The sequence below is a fragment of the Dromaius novaehollandiae genome, chromosome 2 (assembly GCF_036370855.1).
Source record: "Dromaius novaehollandiae isolate bDroNov1 chromosome 2, bDroNov1.hap1, whole genome shotgun sequence".
Taxonomy (NCBI): Eukaryota; Metazoa; Chordata; class Aves; order Casuariiformes; family Dromaiidae; genus Dromaius; species Dromaius novaehollandiae.
The window spans coordinates 85,659,198-85,675,045 of record NC_088099.1 but is presented as its reverse complement, the minus strand read 5'-3'; the positions used below and the strand labels follow the sequence as shown (position 1 = coordinate 85,675,045).

General features: G+C 41.6%; 1 protein-coding gene across 2 annotated transcripts in view; it reads left to right on the top strand.

The window, feature by feature from the left end:
* The first annotated feature begins 212 nt into the window (after positions 1–212).
* The window catches only part of CDH18 (cadherin 18), a 254,107-nt gene continuing 238,471 nt past the window's right edge, over positions 213–15,848 (top strand). For both annotated transcript variants that reach the window (XM_064506877.1, XM_064506876.1), the window contains exons 1-2: positions 213–319; positions 13,861–13,957. The gene's annotated coding sequence lies outside the window, so the exon portion shown is untranslated. The remainder of the gene's footprint in view (positions 320–13,860; positions 13,958–15,848) is intronic.

Below are 15,848 nucleotides of genomic sequence, written 5' to 3'. Positions count from 1 at the left end.
TGGGCGCAGGGCGGTGGCGGGCAAATCTTCAGGCACCGGTGCGACGGCGCCGGGCTGCGGGGGGGCAGCGCGGGGCCGGGGGCGGAGCGGGCCGGGCCGAGCCGGGCGGGCAGCGAGGCGGCGGCGGCGGGCGGCGGCGGGCGGCGCCAGGCGGTGCGGCGGCTCCCGCAGCGCGGGCGGCGGTGAGGCGGTCGCGGTGCCGGTGCCGCGCGGAGCACGGAGCAGCGGCGGCGGCGCGGCCGAGGGTCTCCCCGCGCTGCGCGCAGCCAGCTGCGCCGCCGCCAGCCGGGGCGGGTCGGCCGGGCCGAGCCGAGCCGAGGTGAGGTGAGGTGCGGTGCGGTGCGGGGCAGGCGGGCCGGCCGGGGCGCGCAGCGGCGCGGGTGTCGCGGGGCTGCCGGGCGGTGGCTGCGCGACCTGCGGCTGCTCGCGGCGCCGGGCGGCTGCCGGGGAGCGGGGGCCTGCGGTCCTGCTGCTGCGCGCAGCCCGCACGGGCAGGTGCGTGGCGGCGGCTCGGCTCGGCTCGGCTCGGCTCGGCCCGGCCCGCGTGTGCCCCGCCGCAGGCAGCGCCAGCCCTGGGCAGCCCCCAGCAACTGAGCAGTGAGTCTGGTGGGTTTTTTTTCCATGCCTTCAATACTATGTGGTAACTGAGGACAGAAAATGCAGGGACAAAAAAAAAAAAAAAAAGACCTCTTGCAGATGCACCTCTCTCTGCTTAAGCAGCGACCTGACTCTACTTCGGGTAAAGGGCGCTGTGAATAACGCACATCCAGAGGCGAATCCTCTCTTCGTTTCCTCCCAGTCCCCCCTCCCCAGCATCCTTACTAATGGGCAGAAACTGCTCTGGGTCTTCAGCTCCCGCAGCGTTTGTGCCAGCCGCACGGCCGGTGGTCTGGAAGGGAGCGTTTTGGCAAGCAGGGAGTTCCTTGGTGCGACCTCGCTAATGCGCGTCTCTGAAAACAAGGTAGTGCTGCACCCTTGCGCGCGCGTGTTGTGCGCGTGAGTGACAAGGTACGGAGGGGACAGGGGAGGCAGGGGAGCCAATGAAACGTGGCAAATTTAGCATGTATTTCCCCGAGTTGCTCTCTGTACAGCAGCCTGAACGTTTCTTGTATTTTCATGTAGTTTGTGGTTCAAATTAGGGTTTGGGATGAATCCAGCTTCACGAGCATTGATGCCACGTTAGTTTTTCATTCTTACAAGAAATACCGTGGAAAACACAAGTAAAATTATGCCTTCACTTAGCACAGGTGATAAAATCACCAACTCTGTTCAAGGGACGGGTTTTGTTTTTCAGTCTGAGGCACTCAGTGTAGCTCCTGTGTTTGCAGAGCTTTACTTCTGTGCTGTCAGTCATGCACAGCGCTGTGGGAGCGGTGAAGCCTTCCTCTGCCAGCAGCTGTCCTTCGCCAGGACGGTACTGAATGTATCTCTTTAGGGGAAGTATTAAATTAATTTAAAAGTTTGATATATGTTTGGCATTTTGCCCAACTTTGAAAAGTAGAGGACTGATTTAGAAAAATAACCCAAAGGCTTCCCTAACCTACCCTCCTGCCTTCAACAGGATATTTCATTTCAAACTTTCCTGAAAAAAGGTACCATATGTGATAGTTCATGCAAATTAACATGTGGCGCTTTTTTTTTTGCAATAGATGTACCTATGGAAACAACGCAGTGGTTTTCTGTTGTACCTGGTTAAAATCACCAGTCATCCTACTGACGGGCTCTGATGGATAACTTTGTTTCATTTCTACTCAAAAAAAAAAAAAAAAAGTAAAAAAATCACGCTGTCTGCTCCCTGTGAAAAAAACAGAGCCTGTCAGCAGCCCTCCTTCCTTTTGACAGAAGCAGATCCAGTACATGAGCATGGCTTAGGGGGGCACTGTGTTACTGACTGAACATTTACAGATGAGATTCAAACTTAAGTTCTTTACCACTTGTAGATGCTGAGGATCCTGTAGGACTTCACCCAGATAGGAGTGCTGGCCCCAGTGCTGGGATGAAATGCCAGTTCAGGTACTGAATGCAGGTTCATACATTACCCTGTTTAAATCCCCAAGCAGTTTGATTTGAAAATAGAGTTATTTCCTAAACTGGAATTGTTGTGCAGTGCTTTTGTCCTGCAATGCAGTGGCTCTAGCTCAGCTTGTCTGGTGATGCATGCTGTGCTAGCTGTAGTAGTTAGTTTTGGTGAACATACGCAATGTTATGAAACAGCTGGGGATAAATGTCTTCAACATTCAAATCGCATGTGTGGGCGCGTGTGCACATGTGTGTGTGCATGCCGGAGATGCAGAGTTGTACGTGTACCATTACCGACATCCCTATGGTACATAGCATTTAAGTAATATCCTTCAGGGAACAACCTGTATGTCAAAGTGAGTATAAAAAATTATAAAATAGTTATTTTCTCTCCGAACTCCTCTTAATTTTAATCACTGTTTTTAATAAGGACTGGGAGTTTACCAGCAACTAGAAATAAATGCATTTGAAAATTTAAGTAGTTGAGTTATTAAACATGGTTGTATGGAAGACTTCAACCTACATCTCAACCTAATAAATGAAATTTGAAGGGTCTGATAGATCCTGTTGCACGTCTGGAAGCTCCTGCTCTGGTTAAGGACTCCAGTTCTGCTAATACAAGCTGTACTGCGCATTCACAGCATTATGAGATCAAATCAGAGCAGCTAGCTACCAGTGAGTCATCTTTCCATGCAGCTGAACGTGAACTCATGCTCAGACAGCTAGCAGCAAGCTAGCGTTGGCAGGCCTGTCCTACAGAGAGGCCTACGCTGTATTAGCTCCCGTGGCACATTGTGGCGTAGTTTGCTTACAGTCGCGGCACGATAAGGGTGGCAACTGATATGACAGAAAGGGGAGGAAATAGGCAGCAGAAAAAAATCAGTATAAATAGATTCTCTTCATAGTGTTGGACACCCACTTCGGAGGAAGGAAATGAACGTATGAAGGTCATAAGCATAAATAATATGAAAAGCCCAGAATTGCCTACAAAGGTTTATGTAAGCCAACATGTATATCTCGCTGGCAGTTGAGATTGGAGTAGAAAACATATTTTCTTTGGTCAACAGTGATATAGCTTAAGGAGAGTCCAGTCCAGTGAAAATGAGGACGTGTGGATACTGCTTTAATTTCACCACTGATTTGAAATGCGTCCTTAGACAAGCCCCTAAAACACCACATAACACCATGTATGAAATGAATATTACACAATAATTACAGAATGAGTATTGTGCCATATTGTTTTAAAGGAATATCCCAAAGCCTAATAATGCAATATTAGTGTTTCCATTACTCTGCAAATTAATTTCCATTATCAATACAATTTTGCACTCTATTTCCAACGAACAAAATTACGTGGAATTTGGAAATTCAATCCAAGGTTTCCAAGTAGAATTTTTAAGAAGCCCCTGAATTGGTGGCCAGAAAATCATGTCTCCCACAAGGGAGGATGAAGATTGTTGCTGGCAGAATGAGATTTTTTTTTCCCTCCAAAACCAGGCTCTGTAAGACAAAATGATGTTGTGATGCTTTAAATAAAGTACTCCATTCTTGGCCTGATCTTCATGCGCAAATGGAGGATGAGAAGCAATTTAAATGAAACCAATTGTAATGGGGATCCAAAGGGGAGTGTTAGCAGACTCCTTTCACATCCCCTAAATCTCGTGCACAGGCTAATCCCCTATTTGGGGGTTGATTTTTTGGAGGATGTTTGGTTTTTTTCTGGTTTTTTTTTTTTTCAATTTATTTGTGCATTGAGCACAACCAAAACAACCTAGTCCTGTAGCTCTATTAACTGATAAGGTGTGACTAAACTGATAAGGTGTTTGCACATCTGTAATTCTTGTATACTAAAATATGTATTTAACAGATGCCTGGGACCTGCATGAATAATTATTTTGCATTATTGCTATTGCCCTGTGTACTTTTTGTGGAATTACTTCAAACCTGGGCAAGGTTAAGGCTGGGTCTGTTAGCACATAAAAGGCAGTGCGTTGTTTAAAAAACACAAATTAACTCCTAGCCTTTTAGTAAACAGTCTACTTCTTTTAGGCAAATATTCTTGAAAGGTGTAAGTCATTTACGTCACAGACCTTTACTTCTATCTTGACTCCACCTTACCTAGAGTTTGATATAATTCAGTCAGGGCTTATATGGACAAATTTTAAAGCATGTTTTTGTAGAAATACCCGAGGTAGCTGGGGCTCTGGATGCAGTCCTGACACAGGACTGGGGCAGTCTGGGGGATTTTGAGGTAGCCTGGGCTGAGATAGTCTCCTTTCAAACCGCACTGTGGCTGATTTAGAGCTTGGTTGGGAACTTAACAGTACGCTGAGCACATGCCCTTTGCATGTAGAGCTAACAGTATCGAGTTGTGATGTGATTAAACATAATAAGAGCCAAGGGCAACAGCATTTTGTGATGGTAGTTTAAGTAAAACTGGACTAGTTGGCCCGTTTTCTTTTAAAACCATGTAACATTGAGCACAGTTCATAATATGGCACTAATTCTTGTTACTTTTAAAAATGGGCATAGGCTGCCATATAGAGCAGATTTTTACAGTTTGTAATACTGCAACAGTTGGTAACATTGCACCTTGAAAGTGCTTTATAAAAGGGATCAGCCACCTTATCTTGATTTAACAGAGGGAAGAGCGAGACCAAAAGAAGGGATATCTTTTACTTTGGCGAGTCTGCATCTGGGAGCGCTAGCCCAGTTTGCTGTTTGGTGCGGGCACGGGCCGGCTGGGCACAGTAAATCGTCCCATTTCCAGGCACAGTCCGAACTGTTCTGTGAAGAAACCTGCTTCCCCTCCCCTTGCTGATGGTACTGGGAGCTTCATCTGAAGTATGTGCCTCGATGGAGGCAGTAGCAATATTGTCCATCACATATTTTCCTCTGCGGTATTCCTTCTGAAACCAAACGACTCCCTGTTTTGTTGACTCCCTGTTTTGGTATTTCCAGGTGCATCCTACACTGTATTATTTGATAATTAATAGTCATTAATGTGTTATATCAACAGCTGTGGATGCGTACACAGATATACACTCACGAATAAGTCTTTGGTGAGGTACAAAGGAATGGAAATCAGCTTTCTAAAAAAGAATAATAACATGAAAAGCTCATTAAGAATTTGGTTTGGTTATGTTAAGTTTGGTTTGGTTACTGTTAAGAGCCTGTAAAAGTTACTGAGCACATCATGTAGCTGAACAGTGAACTTTTCTTGGACCCAAATACATTTAACCAAGAATAAATGTTTCAGTAAGGTCAGTCTGTTTATTTTCTCAGATGGGAGCATGCGTTTTCATGATTATATCAAAGGGTTTGTTTTAAAGAAGATTCTATTATTAGACCACTTAACCTAAGGATTAATACATTGTGATCCAAAAGTTAGAAAATGGGATTTGAGTTCTGTTTAATTCACCCCTTACAGTTATCGGATGGCAGAGCTGTGCAAGAAAATCTTGTGGTCCAAGAGACTGAAGCGCCTTTCATTAGCAAGAAGAATGCCATGCCCAGACGAAGTATTTTTGTTCCATCTTTACTTTTCTTAGTAAATATGGTGTCTGTAGAGGGCCACTGTGAGAACAAGACTAAGCTGACATTTGGAGTTGGGGTGGGGATGCGAGATTTCTCAGGCCTGGATTTTTGGCTTGCATTTGGTCAAGCTTTCTGTCATATTCTGCTGTTAGCGATGGAATCGATAGTGCAACAAGCTTTTAACTGCATAGACACCATCTCTGTAGTAGTCTGCCATGCATCTGGGATATTCAGAACCAGTTTTGAGACCCAGCCCAGTGAATCCTTTTACTATTTATAAAGTGCAAGTGCTCCTGTAGGAGAGATTGGTAGAGAGCTTTCCTATAATTAGGAACGATTTTAGTAGTTTAGTGATGGTGGTAGTTCAGGAAAAGCAATGTTATTAATTTTGATGGTGTAGGAGTTGTATAAGCATGTGTTTGTGTGTATTTGTAGAAACATGAGTACGTGCTAAAAGGGAGGTAGCCTACTCCTTTAGTTTGTCCACTAAGGTGACAGATTTCGTTTGACTGTAAGAAGGTATTTTTAACACTGATATATAGCATTAGCACCAGGGAACTTCTGATTCTTCTAATTGTAAAATCTTGGCTTTCAGGAGAGGTGAAATAAAACCAGGGCATATGAGCAGCATTGTAGCATGGCAGCTATTAACGGCCTATGGGAACTGCCAATATTTAAAAGTAAAGAGGAAGCTAATTTACAGCTGGATTACAGTCCTCAATCACTATTTCTTTTACATTTTACATTTTGTTCTTTCTAATAAATAGTAAACCTTCTTGCTGGAGTTGTAAAAAAAAAGCTACACTTCATTTATCATAAGCAATTTCCACATTTTCTTAAATATTTTTGTATTTGCATGGCAGAAGGTGTAAAATAGTCAAGTCATTAGTATTGTATGTTTTGCATTGAAATCTGTTAAGCTTTTTTCTTTTTCTTTTTTTTTAAAACTGTGAACCAGCTAAAACTTCTTTCAGAAAGGTGCCAAAAAATGCAGGGGTCATTCTTGTACTCATTTGTTTTCATCGAATGCATGACTAAGGCTTTGAAACCCAATACAGCTTTGCATTAGAAACCTTCCTCAGCAGTTTTGGAAAATACATAAATACATGTTTCGAAGTGATACTGGACATTTGTAGCCGGTTGAGCTTCCTCCAGTGTCAGGACAAAGACTGTCCAGTAACCACAGTACAGTTGGGTCGTGTGAGAATCCAGTATTGCCCAGAGAGGCTGGACATACTTGTTAGCCTGCGCGTTAGTGGTGCCGCGTGCTCCAGGCTGCCGCCTCTGGAGCGGCTCAAGGGGCACCTTCAGGGGCCACTGCCAAGTGGACTAATGCTTTTAGCTGGGGCAGGCTCTTCCCAGGTGGTTTGCAGCAGCATTGGAGCCGTGCCGTGGTGGGGAAAGGCAGCGGGCTGCAGGGCTGGCTGTGGAGCTTGCTGCTGGGGCCTGCAGGAGCTGGCCTGGCCATCGGCACGGGGCTGCAAGTTAGCTGGACGCTCAACATGTAGAGCAGGTTATCCCGTTAGATGAATGTGGGGCTCTCCATTTCTCAGGTCTGGCTCAAACAACTGCAGCACACTAGCAACATAGCGACCGTGTTTTATACGGCACGTGAAAACTGGAGCGTAGGAGCACTCTTGGCTTTTTAAGAAGGAATCAGTAGATGGGAATGCGTTAAGGGAGAAGTGAGCCCTTGGCACCTACAAGAGCTTACGGAGAGTCCATGTAAGGTGACTCAGCCAACAACTTTATGCCTTTTTTTTTAGTTTTTTTTTTTCTGAGTTAATTTTTTGCCAGATTAGAGAGCTAAATCATCTTACCCAAAGGTTTGGCGGGTTCCAGAGCTAATGCCATGGAAGTGGGGGAGCAGCAGGCTAGAAGTGGGGAAGGAAAAATAGGGCACCTTTATTTAGCTAATCTCTCTCTAGCCATGAGGCACTTCAATGGAGAAGATGACCAGGGGCACGTTCCTCTTGCATGCCTACAAAAACTAGCCCTCTGCATGGAAACCTGTTTGGGAGGGTTGTAATTGCCTCTTGAGCAGTCTGAGCAGGAAGAGCTTGGTTGAATTCATAAGGCTCGCATTGGGGTTTGAAGGCTGGTGAACCCAAGCTGTTTCAGACTGTATAAAATCAGGTGAGAACTGGTTTCCAAAACCTATTAATACCAGCTGTGCTACTGAAGTCAGTTTGGCTTGTGTTCGGTCATTACAGTAGTGTGTTTGGTCAGATATGCTATGTCCTGTGAATACACATATGTATTTCCCAGTTCTGAACTGAGCCTGGAGAGGCTCTCATCTGTGTTTAAAAAAATCTATAGGAATATAACATTCTTGGAATGCAGTGACTTTTGCTCCACAGGGCTGTTGTGTGATAATTATTGCTTATTACATTATAATGAGCAGTTGCTCTATTCGTTGTGGAGCTTATTATATTTTAATGAGTGTTGTGACTCCCCTGCAGAGCAAAACTGAAAAATATCCCTGTGCGTGTGGCTCTTTTAAATGGATAGCGCTAAACGTTGTGTGACTTGTATGTACATACTTCTTTGCAACATATAGCTGCAATTTTGCTTTTAAAAACAGGGTGCTACTTTTCTTAACTTTGTAAAAATCTACTAGCATGGACGATTCCAATAGTTCGGTAGCATATGAATTTCATACCAGCTGTACTCATACCAGGAGTGATATTATCAAGGGACTCCACCTGCCAATATTTTGTTTGGAACTTGAATATGTGCATTAAAAGTAATGCTTATAAATTAGTTTGGTATGAGACCCAGTTCACATTTGCAACTTTTAAATTTGGATTTATTCCCTTTAAGCAATATTAATAAACATTCAAGTAATTTTATGACATCTGTGAACTAAATAGAGAGACTTTTACTTAAATAGGCGGCTTAAATCTTGTTGGCTGAGAGTCATCGACATTCTAGCGTCACTGTAGTTGGGAAAAGGAGAACTGGAAACTGAACGCCATATAAATTGATTTGTAGACAGGGTCGTAAGCCTGTCAGTCCGTCTAGTCAGTCTTTGTTGATTGTTGGTGATCCTACTGTGACACCAGAGCTTTTGATAATGACATTCCTGAAATATCCACATACAGTATTAGCTCTAAATGTAAACACTGAACCTTAATTAGTGTGCTCTTCTCTATCATCCCGTAGTGTTGCACTCAAGCAGCTTCAAAACAAGGTAGACTATTTGAAAAGTAAAGTTTTATGAACATTAAAACTGAAAAATAAGAACTTTTTTTTCTATGTTGCAAAGTTGTCTGTCCTTGAAGAACCCTGAAGGTCAGATTCATTTTCTTATTTTAACAACTGCAGTATTAGTAAATTCAAACTGATAAAGAGCTCTTTGATCAAACTGTATTTTTACTTTCCGTAACCCTTCCTCAACAGAGTCACTTTTATTTAAACATCTTTTACCATCCAAATAGACTTGCAGGAAGGATTTTACAGAATTTGTGAGTACACAGCAATTGTTTATTGTCTAATACAAATAGTAGATAAGTAAGACGAACATGCTGCTAAGCTAAACATTACAGTGGTTACCAGCTTTGATGTGGGTGCCTAATGAGTCCCTGCATGCTGGTCCCTCGTTGCTCAGGTGTGGCAGTGTAGCCTCCATTGCTCCATAGGATGGGCTCATCCTTGACCTTGCTGAGTTTTTGTCTTCCAGCTCTCCACTTTTTTTTCTCAGGTTTTTACACGTTTTCATAACCAGGTATTAACTACTTCCCACTCAGTATTTTCATTTCTGTCTTTGTTTTAGCTCTGGCTATACTAGAGATCCAAGTTCTTGCTCCATTTTAGTGTTTTGGAGCCTTCAATGTATCTAGCATTAGAAACCATTGTATTTGGAGCCAAGATGGGCTTTGATTAGTTGCAGAACAAAGAACTTTAAATGGATAGTTTAAACCCAATGTTGTGCCATCCCTGCTGTAACTAAGCTAACATACTTTGTTAGCAGAAAGAGCTAGCTTATGGACTGCATATATTGACAAATCTTTTAGCTCCTATCCCCCAGGAAATTTTGTGTAGCTGATGTGCAATTCTGCTGAGCAGTTTTAGCAGTTGATTTTAAAAAAGACAGAAAGGGAAGGAAGCAAGATGCAAAATAAAGAACTCAATAAAGTAGTAAAAGTGTATTATTTAAGAAAGGGGTTGAAATTTTTTTTTTGGATAGGATCCAAGGATACATTTTTTTGTTCCTTTCGTGTTATTATACCAGGGTATTGTAGTAAAGGAGACCATTAGAGTCAGCTTTTTATGCCTCCTTGTCTTCTTCTTTTAGAAGTAACATGGATTTCTACAGGCTTGCCATATATAAGGTTGATTTCAGTTTTGCCTTTTTTTTTTTGAGTGAGAAAACCATTGAACTTAATTCAGAGCTTAAAGGGTATAGTCTAATGTTGGCCCTTTGTGCATGTTTAATCAGTGAGTATTACTGTAAGCTTTTTTTTTTTTTTTGACTCAAGAAGCTATTTATGCGGTGGGTATCTTACTCCTAGAGAGGATTATAGGCTTAGACCCAACAATAATCAGTGTTTATAAATTATTTTTTGGGTATTATATGTGATATACTAGATCTTGAAAATTACACGTACTGTATGCTTAGTTTTGGCTCGCCAAGCCAAAATATAGTCACACGCCAACTCGGATCCCAACCTTGATATCTGTTGAGCTCCTCAGCTTAGGCCAGGTGTCTCAGTTTTTTATTGGCACTCTTGCTTAACACCATGGCAGGAACTTTTATGGTGGAGATGGGGTCTGTCTGTATTAACCTTCCCTTTGTACCGACCAAGGGGCTTCTCCGTAGGTAGAGCCTGCTCTGCCTCTCTGCTTCAGCCTACTCTGAATAAAATGCACAGAAAGGCTGTATTCAGGAAGTGTGGATCTTTGCAGATCTTTACACAAGAAGCCTTTTTCAGATGTATAAATGTCATTTTTGGATGTTGGATGCTACCCTCATCCCATCTGCAACAGCCATAATGGTAGTGCTGGAACTGTCTTCGTGGATGTAGGAAACTGTTCTTCCACATAGTTCCTTGCCTGTGCTCAATAATGAGGTTTCTCCTTGCTATGAGGACTAAGTGAATCTTGCATCGCAAGTCGTTGCATAAATTGAGGGAAAGAGCCCTAGTAACTAGACTAATTTTTGAACACTTGAAAGATGCTGAGTAGGAAACATTAATCTTTTTATTGTATGGTCCACTTGAAAATGTTACTTGATCTTTCCTTTTTCTTCTTCAGCTAACATTAAAGTGACTGGACTGTTCAGACCTGTTTTGTGTTCTCCTGCAAATACTTCCTTTGTGTCCCTCTCTGTTCCTTAATGCATAAACACATCCCTTTGTCTTTATTAACTTACTGTGTGAGGTGTAAATAACTACGACAAATGCACTGTTCCTGTGTGAGACATCTCAAAAATATTGTTGCTGAGTGGATTCCCAAAGGCCTTGTGAGACTGGCATCTTAACATTTATTCGGTCTGATCCTCTACAGTTTGCTCTTTTTCAATTCGAAAGACCACATAATTCTCTACTGCCTAAAGGCATGAGAGATTCATTTTTCTTACAAGCAAAATAAACAGATATTTTCAACTATCTCCATTTTGTTTAAAGTTTGTCTTTGAAAGTCTAGCATGATGAATTTGAGATTATCTTTCAGGCACATACCTATTTCTTTGCATTACTTATATTTTAAGGTTATACACTGCTCAAGTGCAGTGGAGGATTATTGAACTCTTCTTTGTCAGTTAGCTCAGACAAAGTGCATTACAACTTTTCCTTTTGAAGACCTTTTTATACATAAAATGGCTTGTAGTATCTTTGAGGTTGCCTAATTGAAATCTCAGAAGTGAAAAAATAAATAACTGCATGAAGAGGTGAGCTGCATGCCTAAGGTTGTACATAATCTCATTTTACTTTCAGTCTGCCTTCTATTCTTACTCTTTGTGGCCAGGCGACTCTCTATTGCAGCATTTATCACCCATTCCTGGATTCGTGCCGTTCAATTACCTGCCTCCCACACCTCCAACGGGAGTTCCTGAATTCGTATTTGTCTTTATGCTCCCTCAAAATCCTGTTCAAAACTAACTTCTAACTGTCCTCTCTTCATCAGTCTTTTTTTTTTTTTTTAATAACTTGCCTTTCTTGAACAGTTATCCTTCATCCTGTCTCCTCTACTTGTCTCATCCATTTAAGGTTTAAGTTTCTTAGAGCAGGACTGTCTGTCTTCAAACTTTGTTTAAATACTATGTAAAAGTACAGCTTGGTAAAAGTCCTGCACCTGTCTTGGCGTTACCCAGTGCAGCATTAGCAAAAGCATAGCCGGCAGGTGAAGGGAGCAATTTTGCACTTCTTTTTGAGCTCCCAAGGCTGCGTCTGGACTAGTGCCCTGTTCGCAGCCCTCCAAGAGACATACCTCCGTCCTTGAAGGTCTTCAAGTGGACCCTGAGCAGCCCAATGCAACTTTGCAGCTCGCTCTGCTTTGAGAAGGAATTTAGACCAGACGATCTCCAGATCTGTAGTGAGTTTGCTGGAGTTACGTAGTGGTATCACAGATATCAAATCTAGTTATTCTAAATCTTCAGCAATATGCTTCTCTGATAATCTTGACATGAGAAAGCAGTATGTTTATAAAGTATTCCTTTTTGTCATATTTGAAGGCTGCATATATACAGTAAAGCCATTTTGTGTAGGAATATTTCTGTAATCATATGAGAAAGTTACAAAGTGAAATTTCATTCATATTAAAAAAAAATTTACTCTGAAAATACAGATTTTACTGTAAAATAGGACAAGAATAATGCTGAATGAAATGTGAGTAAATTGGATGACGAGATTGTGAGGTGATTGGTGGGAAAAATAATCAAAGTAGTTTTAGGCCATTCAATTGCTTGTCACATCAGAAAGCAAAAAATACCTGGTGTAACAATACAAGTTTTACTCGTTTCTAATTACCTTGTATATGAATGTCCTCTCCTAGCTTCCATAATCTGAGGTACCAGATTAGAGAATTAGATACTAACTATTTGCTGTTAACGTAGAGGGAGAGCTTGGCTGAGCTGAGTTTTTCCTTCTCCAGCTGCGTGCTAGCACTGTTGAGAACATCAATTTACAGCCTAGTCTGGCAGAAAATGCTCTTCGATGGTACTTTTCTCAGTGGGTTAGGCTACCTGGGAGCAGGCACCAGCCACCCTTAAGGACTGAGCCTGCTTCGCTCCTCTGTGTGCTCAACAGTTTCCTAATTTCCGAGGCAGCTGTGTTTGATAATGCTAAGCAAATGCTACGTGTGTAGTGCATTACATAGGCTTTGTAGAAATCTCAAACAACCTTATTATTATCTCCCCATAGCGTATGCTAAATACTGTGAGAAAAATAGGCCTCTTGCAGATAGATACTGAAAACAATTTGGACATTACCTTAACCGAGATACCATCTTTTTCATTATTTGTGATCCTTTTCAGGATGGATAATGCCATGTTATAAGATTGTCTGCTTTAAGCTATATGAGAGCATGTTTTTAATAGAAAAGTATTTTTAAATGACTTCTCGAAGTCGATTCCAGTTTTAGTGTTTCAAATTTTCTTTATCTGGAGTGTGGGAATGTATTCTCACCCAAGGAAAGGCTCAGCTTCAGCTTAGTGAGATTATTTCCTTTTATGTTTTATATGGAATATTTTATTTCATCTTTTCCCAAGCACTTTTGAAAGTATCAGATGGCACCTGATGGAATCATATTTGAGTTCAACAGCCAGCTCTGGCCAGCCACGTCAAAATAAGCAAATGTTTCTATTTCTTAGAAGTGACCAGAGTACTGGATCATTTTTGCTGATGCAGTATCTTCTGGAAGCCCATAATTTATTTCAACTATTTTGAATGAGAAAGAACAATTCTGATTTTTTTCTAGCCCTGGGAATCAAATTAGTGTGTGTTCTGTTCAGATAGAAATTATGGAAGTAAATACTTCAGTCTTACCTTTTGTTTCTTTTCTGTGGAAGCAGTGTGCTGTATGTTTGAATGTATTACAGTGAGGAAAGAAAAGATGGCATATCTGTGGTGTTTATTAGTGACTGCCTGCCTTTTTTTATTATTTGAAGGATTAAAGATGCAGAATTAGCATTGCAGTGACATTATTTTGCAAACGTCTTTGATATTCCCTTCTGAAATTTATGATCTTGCTATACAGAAACAGGCCTATAAACACCTCCTTATCCAGTTACTTAAAAGGGACTAAATTACTGGTTTTCTTTAATTTCCTATACCATCCCAGTAAAATCCTGTTTTTCATTTCTAGGTGTTGTGAAATGAGCAGAGATGAATTTTATTTGAACTAAGCTGAAGGAAGAAGGATAGTCATCTGGCTAGAACGCTGGTCTTGATCAAGAAACAAGGTGAATTCAGTATTTCCTTGCTCACTGCAGCAGAATAAGCTTTAACTTCATTTACTTGACTTGAATGATCAGCCTTGGTTAGATAAGCATCCAAAGGGGCTTAACCACTGCTTGATTTTTACCATGGAGTCTGTTGGATGTGGCAACAACTGGACTCCTAGGTTTAGATGCACCCAGCTCACAAGCCCTGGAGCCAGCTGTGGCTGCCTCAAGATGTCATGGAAGGGGAGGAATTAGCAGTCCCAAGGGGAACTTCTCCAGACTGTCTCCTTAAGGGAGTGTACTCACACCCCATCTCTGAGTTGCATAGTAAATTGTAAATGCTGCTAGGTTAAGTAAGAACTTCAGATCAGCTACTTTGCAGGAATATGGCAGCTCTTGGACCAAATCTTCTCATGTATGTGTATAAGTTTTGTTAAATGTACCCACCCTGTGAGAATTCTGGTTTAGTATTTTTAATTTTTTGGCTATTATATTAATATAAGATAGCATAGGAACACACGAAGTCTCATTATGTCTTTATTTACTTATGACAGAGTTTTGTTTTAGAGCCATAGCTAATCTCTAATAGTGTTTACTATTGTGTCTGTGACATTCTTCCACTCATCTATCTTGCAAAATACTAAGGCAGGGTTGGCTGCAGCTGAGCTTAGTGAAAAGAATACAGCTCCGAACCTACCTTAGCTGCTCTTCACCTCCTGCCAGAGGTTATTACGCCCTCCTGTCTGACAGCAGAATGGCATTTGTAGCTTCTCCTTAAGTTGGCTTTATCAAATAACCTGCGTTTAAAAAAAGGTTTGAGCTGACACTGAACATTTTGGTTGGCACCAGGAGTGGCTATGTATGCAGTTAAGGAGGCAGCACCCTACAGAGAAAGAAGATGGTAACAAGCAATTGGGGCAAGTTGCAGATGGTAACCTTTTCACTTAACTCACCATCAGCAAAAACAGTAACAATTGTGTAATTTTAAAAGTAGTGCAAAAAGATGAGTGGACAGCTAGCAAAATATACCATAGGTTTGACTAAAGAAATATTTTTTTCTAGACTTTCTTCTTCTTCTTCCCTTGGCCCCAAATGCAGGTTTTTCCTACTCATAACAATATGTGTTTATCTTGTGAGCAAGTGGGCAGTGATCGCTCAGTATGGGATTAGTTTTTATATTAATCTCTCAATTTCAACTTGGGGAATGAACTCTGCTTAATGAACAGAGCTCACTGAAATTAACTTTGAAGATAATGAACCAGAAATTGTGCTGATTAATACGTGATGCCGCATCAGTGAAGTCAAGACCATTGCATAGCGTGCAACTCAGAAAGAGTTTGGGCACATGAGCAGAAATCTTTCTTCTGGAAATTTCTGGAGTTCTTTCAAGTATTTTCTAGTATCTGGAGGCCTGTGTCATTGCTGTCAAAAGTCCTGATTAGATTTACAGCTAGCACAGTTGTTGTCATGTCCATTTTGTGTCTAAAGACTGTATTATTCTCCTCCCAAAAGCTTGTAGGCAAGTGTTCGCAGAAGTTGTGAGGCATTGGTCGTGGTTGTTTCCAATACCATTGTAGCGGCAATGTGGCTACATACTGTTTAGCATATCTCACAGGAATGTAAGCTTATTCAGGAAGGGAAAAGGAGAGTGTAAATCTAGCTGGGTATGAGTTTGTGCAGTTATCTGTGTTCCTGTGAAGACTTATTTTCTGTTAAATACCTACAAAAAGTACATGTGTGGAAAGACAGTAAGAGTCACTGTTCTGTTCATCTCACACTAGATTTTTCTTTTTTTTTTTTTTGAATTGTAAGAGCCCTTTTTATTTGCATTCTGCATTTATCTAACAGTTTTCTGCAGATCTATAGAGGCATGCTAAGTTCTAATGTCTAGTTCTAATATTTTAATACA